This window comes from Dipodomys merriami, unplaced genomic scaffold (assembly GCF_024711535.1).
Source record: "Dipodomys merriami isolate MVZ:Mamm:240054 unplaced genomic scaffold, mDipMer1.0.p SCAF_28, whole genome shotgun sequence".
NCBI lineage: Eukaryota > Metazoa > Chordata > Mammalia > Rodentia > Heteromyidae > Dipodomys > Dipodomys merriami.
Window position 1 is genome coordinate 4961456 of NW_027204270.1, and position 18925 is coordinate 4980380.

The 18925-nt window shown below is 46.3% G+C and overlaps 1 long non-coding RNA gene across 1 annotated transcript in view; it reads left to right on the forward strand.

Moving 5' to 3' along the window:
- Positions 1–454: 454 nt before the first annotated feature.
- Positions 455–18925, forward strand: part of LOC138837941 (uncharacterized) — a 46829-nt gene continuing 28358 nt past the window's right edge. Inside the window, exon 1 of the long non-coding RNA XR_011375518.1 lies at positions 455–638. This is a non-coding gene — a long non-coding RNA (uncharacterized lncRNA). The remainder of the gene's footprint in view (positions 639–18925) is intronic.

Below are 18925 nucleotides of genomic sequence, written 5' to 3' on the forward strand. Positions count from 1 at the left end.
GCAGCACAGATCACATAATGAGTCGGAGCAAGTGGGGTGCATGCTGGGTAGTGCTTGGAAGGGAGGAAATGGGTCCCGACAGTGAAATGTGCCCCAAACCAGAGCATCTTGGGAAGGTTGTGCGGATGTGACCTTTGAGCTCAGCCCGGAAGGATGAGAGGAGTCACATCATTGCCTAGAGTGGAGTAAAACGTTCCAGGTAATAGGGAGAGAACATCGGGAATTGTCAGGAGCAGGATGAGTGTTTTCAATCTAAGAACAATTAGGTCGCTACTGCTGGGGGCACAGCACAGTTCTCATTTCGCAAGAGTCCAGGTGAGAGAATGATGGCATGTACCAGAGGCCTGGCAGAAAGAAGTCCCTGGATTCCAGGATGGGGGGAGGGGTGAACAGGAGACAGAGCACATGGGGTTGACTGGGGCGGGGAAGTCCAGCCATTTCTGCAGTGCTGAACTCTTGAGCTTGTGTTTCAGGAAAGGAAAGAGCAGTGGAGAAAATGCACTAGGGATTGAAAAGCCAACCAACCAACCAACAAAAACCCAGTCAGGAGTGTCCAGGACTTGAGCTCAGCTCAGTAGTGAAGCGGGTGCCTAGCACGTGCAAGACCCTGCACTCCATCCCTAGCACCACAAACAAAAGTAAGTAAATAAAATTGGGGGCTGGGAAGGTGGCTCAGTGGTAGAGCACTTGCCTTGCATGCATGAGGCCCTGGGTTCAATTCCCCAGCACCACATAAGCAAAAAGAAAAAAGCTGGAAGTGGCGCTGTGGCTCAAGTGGTAGAGTGCTAGCCTTGAGCTGAAGAGCTGAGGGACAGAGCCCAGGCCCAGAGTTCAGGCCCCACAACCGGACCCCCCCAAGAAAAATTGGTCTACATACAGACCTTTATAGGGACAAAGGAGAGATGCTGGGGTTTGAGGTTTGGAGGTTGGATTCTCACGGGAGAACTCAGGCATGTTTCTGGGAGAAGGACAAATTTGATCCCCACCTCTATTTCTGTGGTCTGTTTCCAAATCGGATATTCAGGGAGGATGGACAGTGCTGCCCTGCAGTTAGTAAAATAAACAGCTGATGCAGGCTGGGGTCTTTCCATCTGCGACTTCCCTACAGACCATGTGCTGCTCCCAGGAAGAAGGAATGAGGATATGACACCTGCCCTGCAGACATGGTCCCAGGGGGCTGTCACGGGGTGGGGAAGGAGGCGGTGCAGGATGCTGGGCAAGGCTCTGCACAGAAGCCCAGCCCTCGTCCCTGTGCTTTGTTCTGTAGGAACTTGGACAACACGGCCACTCTGAACCTCTTACTCGGGGTCCACTCTTTAGTCCTATCGTGAAATCTGCCTGCTCTTTTCCTGTCATCTCCTCTCTGCTTATTTTGTAGGCTAAATTGTTATGATTACTTTTTGTGTCAGTCCTGGGGCTTGAACTTAGGATGTGGCGGTGGCTTTTGGCTTTTTCTCACAAGGCTAGCACTCTACTGCTTGAACTATACTTCCACTTCTGGCCTTTTGCTAGTTCATTGGAGATAAGAATATCACAGACTTTCCTGCCCTGGCTGGCTTCAAACCTCAGTCCTCACATCTCAACTCCCTGTGTAGCTAAGATTGCAGGCGTGAGCCCACTGATACCTAGTTTTATCCATATCTAAGCTAAATTATTGAACCTTCCAAGGAAAGAGAGTAAACTGAAAACTTGTCTGTGTTTTCTCAGAATGAGGCTGTGGCCCGCGAGGGGACAGGAGGTGGCAGACCCTAGAGGAGCTCGGTAGGAGATGGCTCCCAGAGAGACACTAGAACAAGAACCATATTTGAATATGCACTGAACATACAGTTTTGTGTTATATACATTGCAAACACTGCCTAGTCCTTTCAGTTCCTTGAAAACTTTGCAGTTGGAAACAGAATCAGGGAGTTTACATTTCCAAATGTGAAAGCAGACGGCTCAAGCACAGTGCAGTAATCTTTTTCCTGACTTAGTGGAATAGTTTGCTCTGCCCTTGGGAGCAGTGGTTACACAGGGTGGGAAGAGAACAGGTCTGCACAGAGACCTGCTTTCTTGCTTAGGAAGACTTCTGAATTTTCTAAGTACTCTACACAAGTCTGTACTTTAAGTGGCATGACCATTTGCATTTCACACTTAACCATAAAGTTCAGCCACAGGAATACCAATGATCTTTAAAAATGGACACCAAGGTTTTAATTTCAATAAGGAAGTCCAGGAGAAATAGTGGCAGACCTAGCAAAAGCAAGAGTGACTAAGGATCGAATTCAGAAAAGAATTAAAATTTTAAAAAAATACCCGGAAAGAGCTGGACACCAGTGGCTCATGCCTCTAATTCTAGCTACTCAGGAGGCTGAGACCTGAGGATCATGGTTCAAAGCTAGACTGGGCAGACAAATGTGAGAGACTCTTAACTCTAGTTAACTGGCCAGAAAGCCAGAATGTAGCTGTGGCTCAAGTGGTAGAGTGCCTGCTGTGAGAGAAAAGGCTGAGAGCGCCAAGGCCCTGAGTTCAAGCCCCAGGACTGGCATGTGCACTAAAAATTATCTGTAGGGGTTACAGTCATCTCCCCAGTCTCCATTAAAACAAAAATATACAATGTGTGCTAGAATATATCCTAAAATCGGATTCTGATTGCAGAGTCTCCTTGTAAAATTGTATATCTGCAGTGTATTTTACGATACTCTCTTCCAGTCTACCAGAGTTCACGCTTGCCACGTGATTACCTTTCTCTATCAGACGCATGTGATTACCTTTCTCTATCAATCAGATGTATTTTCTGTGATGATCAAGGGATGAATTGGGGTATGGTCATGTCATTCTGGATTTTAAGAAAAACCGCCTTGCTTGTAGGAGCTGAGGCTCTGTTTGGCAATTTGGAGGTCAATGCAGCTGGAATAATTTTCAACTCAACTTTTGGCACACCTTCAGCGTGTACAGGGGGGGAAAGGGGCTCAAGAGTTATGCTGTGGTCACTACCCACCTACCTCTTAAGGAACGGGAGCGCTGCTGTACCTCCTGCTGAAGACGAGACAGCTCTCAGAGGAAAGCAGTAGTAAGCAACTCAGTCCATCGACTTGCAGGGTACAGGGCCTGGTATTTATACATGCTTAATGAATATTATTGCTTTTAAAAAACATTATTTTAGGGCTGGGAAGGTGGCTCAGTGGTAGAGCACTTGCCTTGCATGCCTGAGGCCCTGGGTTCCATTCCTCAGCACCACATAAGCAGAAAAAGCTGGAAATGGTGGTGTGGCTCAAGTGGTAGAACACTAACCTTGAGCTGAAGAGCTGAGGGACAGTGCCCAGGCCCAGAGTTCAGGCCCACGACCAGACCCCCCCCCCAAAAAAAAAAAAAAAGAAACCAAAACACATAATTTTAGAATGATTAACTTGAATCCTAAGAGATTTGATTAGAGAGTTTTGTTTCCTTGAAGTACTGGTGCTTGAACTCAAGGCCTCAGGTGTGGTAGGCAGCTACTCCACTGTGGAGCCATGCATGCCTACAGCCCTTTTTTGCTTTGGTTATTTTTGAGATGGCCTCTCCCTTCCTACCTGAGCAAGGGCCTGGACCTTCATCCTCTTGTTTTTTGACTTCCACTGCAACTGGCTGTGGACTATAGGCTTATACCACTACATCTCGCTGTTGGTTGAGAAAGACACTTGTGTGTATGCTTGGGCTGGCCTTGAATCTTGGTCCTTGAACTCTGCCTCCTAAGTAACTAGGATTGCAGGTGTGAGCTCCGCACACTGGGCATAAGCATTCCTTTTCTGACAGGCTGACGTGTACACACCTCCTAGGCGTCACAGTTATGGCTCAAATGTCTATCTTGACACACATGGCCCATCCAATCGAGACAAGCTCGATCCTCTGTGAGCTAAAAGAAGCATTGGCATCATCTTTTTAAATTCTCCCCCAGCTTTTAAACTAATTCCCATATCAGAAAAGTTTTCAGTTGCTTGGAGAACATGATAAGTTTAGCAGCTGACAAAGCCTAGCTCTTCTGGGTCTGGTTACTGACTGTCCCCCTTCCCAGGAGAAGATGGTTTGGAATTTTCCCTCGAATATATGTCCTCCCAGGGCTGCACTGGACCTTTGGCGTTTCCTGTTCTGTACTAGGAGCAGAAGCGTTCAGGATGATCTCATAGGACATTTCCTGATCTGTGAATCTTTAAAGCATGGAGACAGTGTTTTTCCCTTCACCATCCTCTGACTCTCAGTCTCCAAGGGCCGTGTGTGGATTTCATTACAGCCCTGCAGTTTCCCGCGCTCAAAGATAAATATGTGGGTTATAGTGTGTGCATTCATACAGAACACCAAAGGTTACCAGTCAGATTTATTGCTTGTTACGTCATTTTACTGTAGGGCTGGCTCATTAGATCAGTTTATTTTGCAATTAAATAATATTAAATAAGGCGACTGTACCAATTTACACCAGCCCTGGCTTAGCTGACTCTACCACCTCCTCCCTCTTTTAATCAGTGACTTGATAAGGGTGATCTGTACCCACAGGATAGGCCTGAGCTAGGGGTTCATGTCCCATGAGTGTTTTTATTAGGGCCACTGTCTCTACTAAGGGAAATCTTGCATCAGGGAAATCTTGCGCTGGTGGCGCAAGCCCATAATACTAGCTACTCAAGAGGCTGAAATCTGAGGATTGCAGTTCAAAGCCAGCCTGGGAAAGAAAGTCTCTCAGACTCTTATATATCCAGTTAATTACCAAAAAAGCTGTGGTTCAAGTGGTAGAGTCTAGACTTGAGAGGCGGGGGTGGGGGGTGGAAAGCAAATTCAGGTACGGCACCCAACCTCTGCGTTCAAGCTCCAGGACAGGCGTGTACAAGTGTGTATGCGTGTGCAGTATTCTATTTAACCAGGCACTGGGTGGCTCATGCATGCAGGCCTAGCGTGCTCAGGAGGCTGAGATCTGAGGATCATGGTCCCAAGCCAGCCCAGGCAGGGAAGTCAGTGAGATTCTTACCTCCAGTTGAGTAGTAAGAAGTCAAAAGTAGAGCTGGGGCACAATTGGTAGAATGCCAGTCTTGAGCAAAAAAGCTAGGGACAGAGCCCAGCCCTGACCAACAGAGCAGCACCTACCCAGAAGCTAGGTGTGGAGGTACATGCCTATAATCCCTGTACTCAGGAGGCTGAGGTAGAAGGATCAAGGCTAATAGTCTGATGCCAGCCTGAGCTACATAGGAAGATCTTGTCTTAAAAAAAAAAAAAAAAAAAAACAACAGCTGGGCACTGATGGCTCACTCCTGTAACCCTAGCTACTCAGGAGGTTGAGATCTGAGGATCACAGTTAAAAGCCAGCCTGGACAGGAAAGTCCATGAGACTCTTATCTCCAATTAATGGCCAGAAAACCAGAAGTGGCACTGTGGCTCAAAGTGGTAGAGCACTAGCCTTGAGCAAAAAAGCTCAGGGACAGCACTCAGTTCCTGAGTTCAAAACCCACAACCAAAACAAACCAAACAAATTCTACCCAGAGTATTCACAACCTAAAAACAGGATAGTAGTCCTTCATTCATTACTCTGTTTTCAGCATTAAGGCTTTGCCATGGCTGGCTCCTCTCCAGCTGTTGTTGGTCCTTTGCCGCTTGTATTTGATGGTTTGGATTCCTAACTTCAGAACCCGATTTCCCTCTCCTGTGTTACACAGATCAGCAAACAGTGATTGTATTCAACTTCTGCCAAATTGCCCAGAACACAAACTCTTGTTTTCAGTTAAAGAATTTGTAAGTTTTCACCAGAATCAAGGTTAAATTTAGTTTATTAATCAGATACTTTTGATATTTTGTTTGTAAACTTCTCAAGCTTCAGAAGGACATCCTCAGTGAACACTTAATTGCTCACCAAAGTTCTGCAATTAATATTTCAATACACTTCATTTCATGTGATCTATAACCCATTCGTCAAGCCATCTTACTGTTTTGTTTTGTTTTTTTTTACTTCTTAATTTGAAATAATTTTAGCCTTACAGAAGCCTTGCAAAATAGTATTACAAATGCCTTTCACCTAGATTTCCCTCATGCTAACATTTTACACAACCAAATCACAAAGATCAACACGAAACGGGTGGCCTTCTCTCAATACTGTAAGCAGAAGTACAAATAGTCTTTGAATGTCTAGGTTGACTGTCCTTGTCCTGTGCAAAGTCCACTACTACAGAATCCCAGGCTATACTTAATGGTTCTTGCTCTGAGGTTAGTTCAGGACCTTTGGGAATGCGCTAGCCATTTATTCTGTTGACTGTTTCTCCATCTGGATTTGTGAGAAGTTCTCTCATGATTAGATTGAGTAGGACAGTATGTCATGGCACTGATCCTTTCTGGGCAGAGGGTACAGTCATGCAATACTGCCACTGTCCAATTACTTCACATGCTGTCTTCCCTGTTCATCCCCTGTACAAATAATAAGTGTTGTTGTGGAGGATATGTCTTGAGATTGTAAATACTCTGCTTCTCCTTAACTTCATATTCATTAAAGTTAGTAATTTTCCTGGAATTATTTCAGAGAAATTATCTCAGATAACAGCTTTTCCATGTCCCTCATCCTTCCTCTGTCTAGCTAGGAAGACATGTGCCTTCTCATTTATTCACTTATGAATATCCAGATAGACCAATAGGTTTTTTTTATTCTTTAGGACCTAAAGTTTAATATAACCCCTTGTTATTATTTTGGGGCTCAAAATGTTTCTTAGTCATTGGGCTTCTCATCACGCAGCCCCCGACTCCTTTGGACTTGTCCCGTTATCTTTTGATCACCTCCTTATTTTCTGCACAAGATGCTACCATCCCTGGGATCCCTTATTGGAGAATAGGGTCTAGATGCTGGGTGTGCATATAGCTGGGAGGTGTCATTGCTAGAAGGCTTTCTCAGAAGACAGAGCTAAGAAATATATGTAAGTGTAGTGACACCTTTATGCATCTGTGCACACATCTGTATTTCTCCATCTGTGTGTATATGCATGTGTGTGTGTATGTGTAAAATCATGAGTTCATGCTGATTGCTTTCAGCCCAAGTCATCATTACGTGGTTCATTCTGGCCTGCTGAAACTGTGAGACTTCTGGTTCTTCTTATCCACAGTAATTTCATCCATTTGTTCACTTGTGACACACACATCAAGGAGTGCCAGCCTCGCAAATCCATAGCGTTGTCGTGAGCCACCAGCTAACTCGAGTGAAACGTCTGTATGTAGTTCTGGTTCATGTTAGTCTTTGGTGCTACATAATACAGCCTGAAGCCAGTTTCCAAAGTTGTCTGGGGTGGTTCTTTTCTCCCTGACAGTGCTAGTAAGGTTTACTTGTAAAGTCACCGTCTGTGTTGGGTTTCTTCAGCATTTTGGTTGATTGTTAAATAATCGCTTTTGGGGAGTGGGGAGTGATATATGAAACAGTATTTTTTTTTTTTTAGGGTCTGGCCGTGGGGCCTGAACTCTGGGCCTGGGCGCTGTCCCTCAGCTCTTCAGCTCAAAGCTAATGCACTACCACTTGAGCCACAGCACCACTTCTGGCTTTTTTTTTTTTTTTTTTTCTGCTTATGTGGTGCTGAGGAATCAAACCCAGGGCCTCATGCATGCAAGGCAAGTGCTCTACCACTGAGCCACCTTCCCAGCCCAACAGTATTGTTTTTAAGATCAGAGTAATGCAGAAATGTATGTCTGGAAAATTGCTCCCCTTGCTGTACTTTGAATATTGGATTCTCCCTCAACCCCTCCCAGGCTCATAGATTGAAGGTTTGATCATCAGTCCGTGGAGCTATGGGGAGGGGGTGGGGCCTGGTGGGAGGTGGGGCCTGGTGGGATGGAGTTAAGTCACTGGGAACATGGCCTTTGGGAAATTTGGACCTTAGTCCTTCCATGTCTCCTGCTTCCAGGCTGCAGTGCAGAAATCAGCCTCCTCTGCCACATTCCAGGCTAGGTGTGGCTGCCTTGCCTCAGGCCAGAGGAAGGGGATCCGTGGCTCGGGGCTGAGATCTCGAAACAGCCATGAGCCAGAGTACTGTAAACCTTGCCTGCTTTCAAGTTCATTATCTCAGGAATTTAGTCAGTAATGGAAAGCTGATCCTTCACCTCTACTTTCCTCTTTCTACCTAACTCTCTATTCCCTGCATGACTTGACTGCTTTTGCTTCTAGGTTGTGTGCCTGCCTGCCTGCCTTCCTTATTTCCTTCTTTCCTTTCTTCCTTCCTTCCTTCCTTCCTTCCTTCCTTCCTTCCTTCCTTCCTTCCTTCCTTCCTTCCTTCCTTCCTTCCTTCCCTTTCTCTTTTTCAGTGCCTAGAATAAAACCCAGTGCCTTACTTTACGCTAGGATTATATCCCCACTCCTGTTTTTTTATTCTATTTCCCTTACATAAACACACAAATTTGTGGACACTTCCATGGATCCTCTGCTTCCCTGAGTCAATCTTATTTGGGGATGCATTTTATAGTAAGTGGCAGCCACAGCAATTCAGCACATCTGTCATTAACTAGAGTTCCAAATGTGTGCATTTTTTTCTTTTATTTATTTACTTAATTACTTATGTTTGTGCTTGCCTGGGGCTAGTGCTCAAGGCTAGTGCTCTACCACCTGAGCCATAGCTTCACTTCCAGCTTTTTGCTGGTTATTTGGAGAGAAGAGTCTCACTCTTATACCAGACTTTTCTGTCCAATCTGGCTTCAATCTATGATCCTCAGAATCTCAACCTCCTGAGCAGCTAAGGTTACAGGTGTGAACCCAGCTCTTCTTGTTTATTTTGAAGCAAAATTCAAATGCAATAAAATACATGAATCTCAGTCTCCTCTCCCTCTCCCTCTCTCTTTCCCACCTCTCTCTCTGTCTCCCTCCCTCTCTTTCATTCTGTCAGTGTTGGCAATCAAACCAGGGTATGCTAGGCAAGTGTTCTTCCCTTCCCCCCCAGACTTGGGGCTTAAACTCAGGGCCTGGGCAGTGTTCCTGAGCTCCTTTTGCTCAAGGCAAGTACTCTACCACTTGAGCCACAGCATCACTTCGGACTTTTTCTGTGGTTAATTGGAGGTAAGAGCCTCATGACTTTCCTGCCCAGGATGTCTTCAAACCACAATCCTCAGATCTCAGCCTTCTGAGTAGCTAGGATTACAGGTGTGAGCCACTGGAGCCCAGCTAGGCAAGTGTTCTAGGCCTGAGGTACATCCCCAGTCAAGTACAAAACTCTTCAGCGCCCCATGAGATGAGTTTTGACAGAGGCAGGCACACATACAGTGCAAATCTGTAACCAGGACTCTACCATCACCTTGACTTCCCAAAGTCCCTAGGTTGCTTCCCAGCTTCCTTTTCCATTCTAGACTACTTTTGCCTGTCTTCCAATAGGCGATCAGCACTATGTTTTTGAAGACCACTTGGCTATGCTGTGTGCCAGTCACTGCTCCATCTGCGGCCTTTGCATCCATGCAGCTCTTGTCTTTCAAGAAAAGCTCGCTGTTGGGCCTTAGTGTCAATTTGTGTCCTTTAAGCTACTGCATGATCAGAAGCTAGACCTAAAATACACCGGGACATGATAAATTACCCAGGACTCTGGGCATCCACACACAGTGAGACCAAGGGAAGATACTCCCAGGAGAGGAACACAAATGGGCAATGCCTGTGTGCATACAGATTAATATTTGTATATCTGATCATACAAATTAATATTTATTGAAATGAACTCCAGGAAGTGGAAACGAGGTTTTTTTTCCCCTTTTGTTTTCTTTTCTTTTTGTCTTATTTGTTTGGGGGAAGCTAATGGGGGGGGCACAGAATTGGAGGGACAAAGGATGAACAAAGGCAGTAGTGGTACTCAGTAGCTACTATGTTGAAAATGAGCTATACAACTTGTGGGTGGAGATGGGAGCAAGGGGAGGGGGTAACATTGTTCAAAAAGAAATGGACTCCTTACCTGACTTATATAACTGTAACCCTGTCTCCATCCCTTTCATAACAATAGGAAAAAAATTTAAAGAAAGAAAAGAAGATACTGTGTGTTGAACAACTCGCCCAGCCCAGCCTTCCCTCCCTGGTGTCCCTCAACACATACACAGTGCACCTATACTGAGGGTGTTTGGGAAACTGAAGGGAAAGGACAGAAATCATCCTGCTTAGTGGAGGTTCTAGGCCCTGAAGGCCCACTGGGGCCCTCAGAGTTGGAATATCCTCGTCTTCTTCCTCTTCTTCCTTTTCTTCCTCCTTTTTGGTGGTGGTATTGGATTTGAACTTAGGATCTGGTACTTGAGCTTGATGGGCAGGCACTCTACCATTTGAGCCACGTCCCTAGCCCCCCTTCATTTTGGTTTTTAATTATTTTTCAGGTAAGGTCTCATGTTTTCATTGGGGCCAGCCTCAGACAGGACTCCTCCTGTTCCCACACACCCCTCCCCCAGCCAGGATTACAAGCATATAGTAAGTACCATGCCTAGCTATGAGTGAGACAGGATCTTACTAACTTTTTGCCTAGGTTAGCTTTGAACGGTAATCCTCCCAATTTCTACCTTCTGTGTATCTAGGATTACAAGTTTAAGCCACCACATTAGACCCAGAGCTGGGATGAATCTCCACCATTGTCTTATTTGTTCTAGGTGAGGTTGGAGACAAGCAGTGGTCATGGAAGAATTGAGTGATGGCTTTTGTAGATGTCCTGAGGGCTCAGGGTTGGGCACAGCTAAGAGGACCTGCTCGGTTCAGTGCCATCTATCACCTCCGCAGGGCATGGCGGAGACGTGGGTCAGAGCAGAGTCAGGACAGAACGGGAGGCTGAGCTCTGCCCATTGCCTGCCTTCCATGGAAAGCCACATGTAAATCCTCTTACGGGTACACAAAGTAAGGATGGCAGCAAGGCACCCACTGCTTACGCCTGTAACCCTAGCTACTCAGGAGGCTGAGGCCTGAGGATCACTGTTTAAGTTAGCGCAGGCAGGAAAGTCCCTGAGACTCTTATTTCCAATTAACCAACAAAAAGCCAGAAGTAGAGCCGTGGCTCAAGTGGTAGAGTGCCAGCCTTGAGTGAAAAAAAAAACTACATGATGGTACCCAGGCTCTGAGTCCAAGTCCCAGGACCAGCACAAAAGAAATAATAAGGTTGAGATGTTTGCCACAGGACCACACCATAGAAGGCACTCTATGGAATCAGTATGCCCATCTTCAATTTCTCTTCTTCTTTTTTTTTTAACCATGTCTCTTTGGATGCTTGGGAAGGAACCCGGGACCTCATAGCTGCTAGACAAGAGCGCTACCACTAAGCCTTGCCCCAGCACTTGCTTTAATCTTATTAAGCTCTTAGAAATTTTAGTAACCAATGACCTTGAAAATGCTGACCCTGAATCTTTGTGCTCAGGGTTAGCACTCTACCACTTGAGCCACAGCTCCACTTTCAGTTTTGGGGTGGTTAATCAGAGATAAGAGTCTCACGGAATTTCCTGTTCAGGCTGGTTTCAAACAGCGTTTCTCCTGAGTAGCTGGGATTACAGGCGTGAGCCACCAGCACCTGGCTAAGATGCTTTTTTTTTTTTTTTTTTTAACTGAAGAGTATGAGGTAGAATGGAAATGCATGTCTTAAAGAACCACAGTATCATGTGGAATCTCATTTTGAATGAATCAGAGTACAGTAAATCTCCAGACCTCCCCACACAGCCTGCTGTGGCTTACTAAACAGGAAAATGACTTCAGCCCGGAGGTCTTTTTACTCAAGAGCCACAGCGGGCAGCTCTTTATGCCTTTCAGAAAACATCTTAATTCTCCTCCACCCCAGTACCGTACTTCTTGGAATTTATTCACCGGAAATTACTAGTGTTCTCAGTTTTCAAACCACAGTGACTTTACACTCCCCCTCCGCTGGGCCGTAGAAGGCCAGGGAGCTGCGTTCTTCATGCCATTAGTCACATAGCACAGGGCTCTCCCCCTTCCTCCACCCCTGCTCCAGAGAGGTGCAGCTCCACACCTCCATGCTCCCTGGGCTGTGTCCCGGGGAGTGACAGCAAGCAAGACAAATAAGGAAAGTATGTTGGGCAGTGTCCAAAAACTAGGGTAAAAAAAAAAAAAGTAAAGATGAGAACTTGAATGTGGTTGGCGTGAAGGCAGCCGGAAGACAGAAGTAACAAACCTAGTGTCAAGGAAGAAGGGACAGAGAAGGTGAATTCTGAGTCAAGACTTCAATAGTAGGAAGCATGTGTACATCTTGAGGATGTACACAGGGAAAAAGATGTGCCAAGGTCCTGAGGCAGTGTGCCTGAGGAACTCAGAATGCAGTGAAGTGAGGATAGGCAGGAAGGATAGGAATATAGCCAGTGGGGGGAAAAATCGCACAGAAACGTTAAAAAAATATTTTCTCCCAAAATGGAAATGAGGTTTATTTCCTCGTCGTTGTTTTTGTTTTCTTTTCATTTAGTCTTGTTTGTTCATTTATTTATCTTTGGAGGGTTGGGGGGGCACAGAAATGGAGGGACACAAGGTGAATAAGTACAGCAGTGGTATTCCCTGGACACCATGTGGAAAATAAACTATACAGCAGCTTGTGGGTAGGGATGGGAGGGAGAACTGGGAGAGAGCAAGGGAACGGGTGACATTGTTCAAAAAGAAATGCACTCTTGGGGTTGGGAAGGTGTCTCAGTGTGCTTGCCTTGCATGCAGGAGGCCCTGGGTTCAATTCCTCAGCATCACATAAGCAGAAGAAAAAAAAAAAGCCGAAGTGGTGCTGTGGCTCAAGTGGTAGAGCGCTCGCCTTGAGCTGAAGAGCTGAGGGACAGTGCCCAGGCGAGTTCAGGCCACCACCGGACCCTCCCCCGCCCCCAAAAAAAGAAATGGACTCTTTACCTGGCTTATATAACTGCATCTCACCCTCTGTATATAAAACATATTTTTTATGTAAGTAATTGGACAGAGGTTTCAGTTCAGCCTGTCAGTTTATGAGTGTGACAAACCTCGGTTAGTGTCACCTCTTGTCCTCCATGACTTCCAATTCCATTCTCTCAGGCCGCCTGGTTCCATTTCCACATTGAGTATTCTATTACACTCACCCACCCTTCCTCTTCCTCTTTCCTTTTTCCTTGGCTTCCCCTACCAGTAGCACATTTCAACTTTCTCACACTCATTTTGTTATTTGCTATTCTATATGCCATACTTTAGTCAAGTTGTTTATCTACATATATGCAAATGCCTGTCTATGTTTTCCATATCTGTTTATCATTTAGATCTAACTTCCACTTTATTTATTTGCCAGTCCTGGGGCTTGAACCAATGCCTGGGCACTGTCCTTGAGCTCTTTTGCTTAAGGCTAGCTAGCACTCTACTCCTTGAGCCACAGTTGCACTTTTGACTTTTTGGTAGTTAATTGGAGATAAGAGTCTCACAGACTTTGCTTCTTGGGCTGGCTTCAAACCATAGTTCTTAGATCTCAGCCTTCTGAGTAGCTAGGATTACAGGGATGAGCCACTGGTACCTGATCCACTTTTGTTTTGTTTTTGGTCGGTCATAGGGCTTGAACTCTGGGCCTGGGCGCTGTCCCTCAGCTCTTCAGCTCAAGGTAAGTGCTATACTGTTTGAGCCACAGCACCACTTCTAGTTTTCTGGTGGTTAATTAGAGATAAGAATTTCACGGCCTTTCATTCCCTGGCTGGCTTTGAACTGTGATCCTCGGATCTCAGCCTCCTGAGTAGCTAGGATTATAGGTGTGAGCCACTGGTGCCCAGCCTGATCCACTTAAAAAAATATTTTTAAATTTTTTGTGCTTGGGATTGAACCCAGAGCCTTGTCCATAAGAAGTATATGCCCTCCCACTGGGCTACACCTCCAGCCTAGGTTTTGGCTTTCCTCTTGAGTGATGGGGAGGCCATGGGAGGGTTGATTCGGTGTGTAGGGCTCGTTGTAGAAGGCAGCTCGTTTTCCCGGCTGCATGGTGGTCTCATGCTTCCCTCGGCACAGGCCTCAGGGACGGAGCAGTGTGCAAGCCCTTCGGTCCAGCACAAAATCAGACCCCATTTCTAGTTGGGATGGTGGCTTTGACCTTGTGCTGTCCTGGAGGCCGCTGCTCCATCTTTCTGGTTACTCAGGTCCTTCGGCGGAAAGGATAATTGCTCCTGACATTATGTTGTTATGATGTCAGTTCATCATGTGGGAACCGGATGGCACGGCGAGCTCTGAGTGTCTCTGAGAGAGGCAGTGACATGAGTGTCCCCGTTATAAGAAACACATGGTCTTTTAGCACCAAGAACGGTTCAGGGACAGGAAAATCTGTGGGCGCCAGGGGATGGCTGGACCGGAACGAGAGGTGGGGAGAGTGACATTTAATTGCAGACAAGGCTGTGTAATGCTGCTGGAGCAGGGCGAGGCAGAGTGTGTGAAATAAATCACTTCCTGGACCCGGATGTGGCCCAGAGTACCTCCTCCCCCTACCTTGCTAAGGCCATGGCCGCAGCTGGCCATCTTTCTGAGCAACGTGTTCACAAGGCCACTACGGTTGACCTTTAACACATATGCCGTGCACCCATGTGGGTGGAATGAAGTGTATGATATTTATTTTCCTTATTACACATTAATTTATCAGCCCCTGTGGGGAGGTGTCATGTCTCATCACTCTCCTTTGGGTGGATAATGAGGTAGACCGTGATGGATCTTTCTGGAAGACACAGGGCAATGGGTGGGGCAGATGGGATGTCACTTGGAAGGGAACTAAAGGTCACCTATCAATTGGGCTCCCCTGTCTGTTGTGTCACCGCTCTGGTTATTCATTCAACAGCTTTTTTTTTTTTTTTTTTTAATCTACGGTGTTGGGTGCTGCAGGGAATGAAAGGGTTACTAAGCCACAGTCCCCATCACTGAGGAGTTCACAATCTAACGCGGAAATGAACAGAAAATCGGGCATTTGGTGCTGGGTGCGTGAGCAGTCAAGGTGGGGCTGTGAGGTTGGGGGTGGGAGTCGCTGCTGGCTGAGGGACTTGGGGTGCTGAATGGAAGAGGCGGTATGAAAGCCAAAGAGGAGGTGGCACCTGAGCAGGCCCAGCAGGTCATTCAACACGAGGGCACGAGAGGCAAGCCTCACAGAGGCTGGGCCTGCGCGGTCCTCGGGGGCAGGTTAGGAAGTTATTCGGCACAGAGGGGACATAAGCAAGGCCTCGGGGGTCAGGAGCCAGCCCTGGAGTTGGGTGAGGCTGGCCTGGGGGTCCATCAGATGTGCTGGGAAAGGGGAGTTGCAGGGCAGAGTGCGCTGATACAGAGCTGGGAAGATTTTCCACTCGAAGGTCAGCCGTGGGGTCTGCAGGCAGTGGAAGGGTCTTGGTAAGTGGTGCATGAGTCACGAAAGGCCTCATGGGACCTGGGCCTGGCAGAGACCGGGAGAGCAACCTGAGGGACAGTGGCAGCCAGCAACGAGGAGGCCAAGAAGCAGTCCACGTTAGCGGTGAGAACTGCGATCAGCAGGGCTCCCAATCCAGAGGGCCAGGCCAGGATGGTGTGTGAAAGAAAGAAATGAAGGAGGCAGCCACCGGTGGCTCACACCTGCAATCCTAGCTATTCAGGAGGCTGAAATCTGAAGATCTTGGTTCAAAGCCAGGCTGGGCAGGAAAGTCCATGAGACTCTTATCTCCATTAAACTACCAAGACAGCTGGAAGTAGAGCTGTGGCTCAAGTGGTAGAGCACTAGACTTGAGCCAAAGAAGCTTGGGACAATACCTAGGCCCTGAGTTCAAGCCCCAGGACCAGCACATAAAGAAAAGGAAGGAAGCTGGAAGGGCAATCCAGCTATCAGGGACTTCCAAGGGGAAGGAGGAGGCAAAGAGACTTCTCTCAAAGGTTGAGTGGACATGGGTCAGGGAGGAGAGAACTGTGAACTCAGGCAGGCAATGTCATCACCCCCTCCCCCCAACCCCATCAGTAGAGTGCTGGGGAGCAGTGGGGCCGTTGACCTCCTAAACAGAAGCACAGAGTTTCTAAATGTCAGGAACGTGCCCCGGGGGGGTGGGGGGTGGGTGGGGGGGGTGGCTCCGGCCGCAGTGTAGATTTTTTTCCCCATGCCCCTGTCACATGGAAGTGAATGTCTGGCGGGAATAAAGGTCACACATGTACGTGCTCGCTTCCAAATGAACTATAATTACATACACGACTCAGGACCGGGTGACTCACCTCTGCTCTCATTAACTCCACCCAGTGAGCTGATTCCTGTATGCAAATATGAAGTCACTCCATCCACTTCACTTTTTAAACTCTTGCCAGAGCCTTTAATGATGGGTTCCTGTTTGGAACAGGACCCCGAAATTGGGATCTACCAAACTCTTAGGAGAGCCGTCGAAACACACAGACACATACTGCTCCCCTTGCCAAACACTGAGCAGGGTGCTGCTACTGCACAGCGCTGTGGGGGCGCTGGAAGGGTGGTGGTCCTGAGGGAGCAAGGGGAGGAGGGGACTCAACACCCTGAACTTCAACCGGAGATCCAAATGCAGAGGAGGATTTCTGGTTTCCTAGTGTGCGTTGATTTAACACTTAGCTCAAGAGGAGAAATTAAACAAATAGGAAAGAATGGCCCTCCTTTAATAGCTCTGAGAACAGGGGTTCACAGGAAGAGGCCATAAATCAAAAGGGACTGAGCCTGTGGTCAGGCCTGGTCACCTTTTCCACAAGGGGACGAGCCGAAGTCTATGAAAGCAGGGACACAGGATCCCTTCAGAATTCCTCACCATAAACACAGTGTCAACAAGTCTCTGTAGAGTACTAAATAAGGTTGAGAGATCACTTTACAGAGACACAGTTTCTTGGTTTGTTTGTTTTTATAAATCTCTCAAGGTTTGTGTTTAATAATTTCTAAGGTAACTGGGAAGATAGGCAGGGGAGGACTTGGAATGGTTTGTTCTTGCCAGATGCAGCCTTCACAAATACAGTCCTTGAAAGTATTTTTTTTTTCTCCTCTGAATAATTGTGATTACTCTTTTAGTCATCAATACCAACTGTAGAAAATAATGATTCCTCTTGGCTTTCACACTGGCTGGAGTGAATCTGAGCCTAGTGCATTATAGCTACCTTTGAAAAGGACATGATGAAATCCATTAAATGTACCCCAAATAAGGAAAACTTGGCTATAACCTCTGTAAAGTAGTAATAGAAGAGCTAAATCAAAACAGACTCTCATGGGATGCTGGTGGCTGTTGCCTGCAATCCTAGCTACTCAGCAGGCTGAGATCACACTTTGAAGCCAGCCTGGGCAGAAAAGTCCCCATGAAACTCTTTATCTCCAATTAACTACTCAAAAACTAGAAGTGGCACTGTGGCTCAAGTGGTAGAGCACTAGCCTTAAGCACAAAGAGGCTCAGGAATAATGCCCAGGCCTTGAGTTCAAGTCCTACAACCGGCAAAAACAAAACAAAACGAAACCCCATGAAGTTGAATCTGGACAGCGTGAAGAATTTAATAGTACAGTGAGTAATACCATTAAATACCAACGCTGAGTTTTTCAGCAGAATAAAGAAACATAATCTTGGAGGAATAAAAAGATTCCCGGGGTTAAACCTTCACGGGAGTCCCTCCAACTTGCTGCCGCCTCACTTACCTTTTCAGTGGCCAGCTCAACCTCATGAGCTAGTTTTATCACCTCATTTTACAGCTGAGGAAACCGAGGCTCAGGGAGGTTGAATGCTTCTCATAGTAAGTGACAGAACAGAGGAAACCCCAGGTCTCTTGGTTGTAAGCTCTCTGCTTTTCCCTCTGTCCAGGAGAAAAATCATTTTAACATTGCCTCAACTCCAGTTCTATGCTATACCCCAAAGTCAAGGGTGTTTAAGATCCTGGAAAGACAGGTTTGAGAGCCAAGGGCTGCGTGGCTTCCGAGCTCCCTTCTACATCCCATTCTCTGGGGGTTCTGTATCTAGTGAGACGATCTTATGTCAATCCAGAGAGTAAACTTTAGATTTTTTTTTCCAGGGCAAATTGTAAGACTCATAATGTTTATACAATCTAGATCCAATTTTATGGTTTATTTAGATATCAATTTCCCAGGTAGTGATAAAAACGGCCCAATTCTCCAGAACTGCCTGAATAGAAACATAAAGGCATTTCCCAACACTCCAGGGCTAGTTTATTGGTCGTCATATCCCCACCTTTCTCCAGCCAAATACTATGCGTCTTTCTTCCTACTACTCTCCGGACTCCTGGCTGTGGAAGGAGCTGGAGGTTGCTGTGCAGTTAATGATTGAAAGCTGAGAGAGGAGGGTGACATTATTCACTACTGCCTGGACTCTGAGACCACCAGTTCATTTCCAGTTTTTAAAGAGTGCAATACAGATTCGGATCTTTAGGCAGTCCGCCTGTGGTTGACGGGTTTTATAAGACGAACCCTTTGGGCCTGTCCCTGTGGCCTCTCCCTCATTCCTGGTGGTCTTGGAAGTCAAGGTCATTTCAACCCTTTCTCGGCTTGGTTTTCTAACCACAAAGCCTTCTTTCAAGGACCCAGCAACACCCAGATTTCTACTAAAAGAAAAATTCTCTATTTTTAATCCTGTTTTTAATACATTTCTCTAAGCAGAACTCTTTTTTTTTTTTTTATCATTTGGATTCTTATGATTCATTCAAAAGCAATTTAGAGCCAAGCCTGGCTTTTAAACAAATATTTCAAACAAATTGACCTATTTTTTTTTTAAGTATCACCATAAAGTTATTCCAGGCTGGTGAAGAAGGATACGTTCATGAACAGCAAAGACCCACAGCTGCTGGTTCCTGAAAGACAACTCAGATTTTTCTAGATCTGAAGTTTTTCTTCAGTGATTCACAAGCCGTTTTGCAACTTGGAAGTACTTTATGAGTCATGCAGTTTATGAATCAGTTGTCACATACTTAGTAAAGGCTTCTCTTTCCTTATGGCTTTCAAAGTTTAATTCAGTTATCTGAAAGCTGTCATTTAACTTCCTTTTCCTTTCTGCTTCTGGAAGAAAGAGAACATTCATCAAATTTACCTTT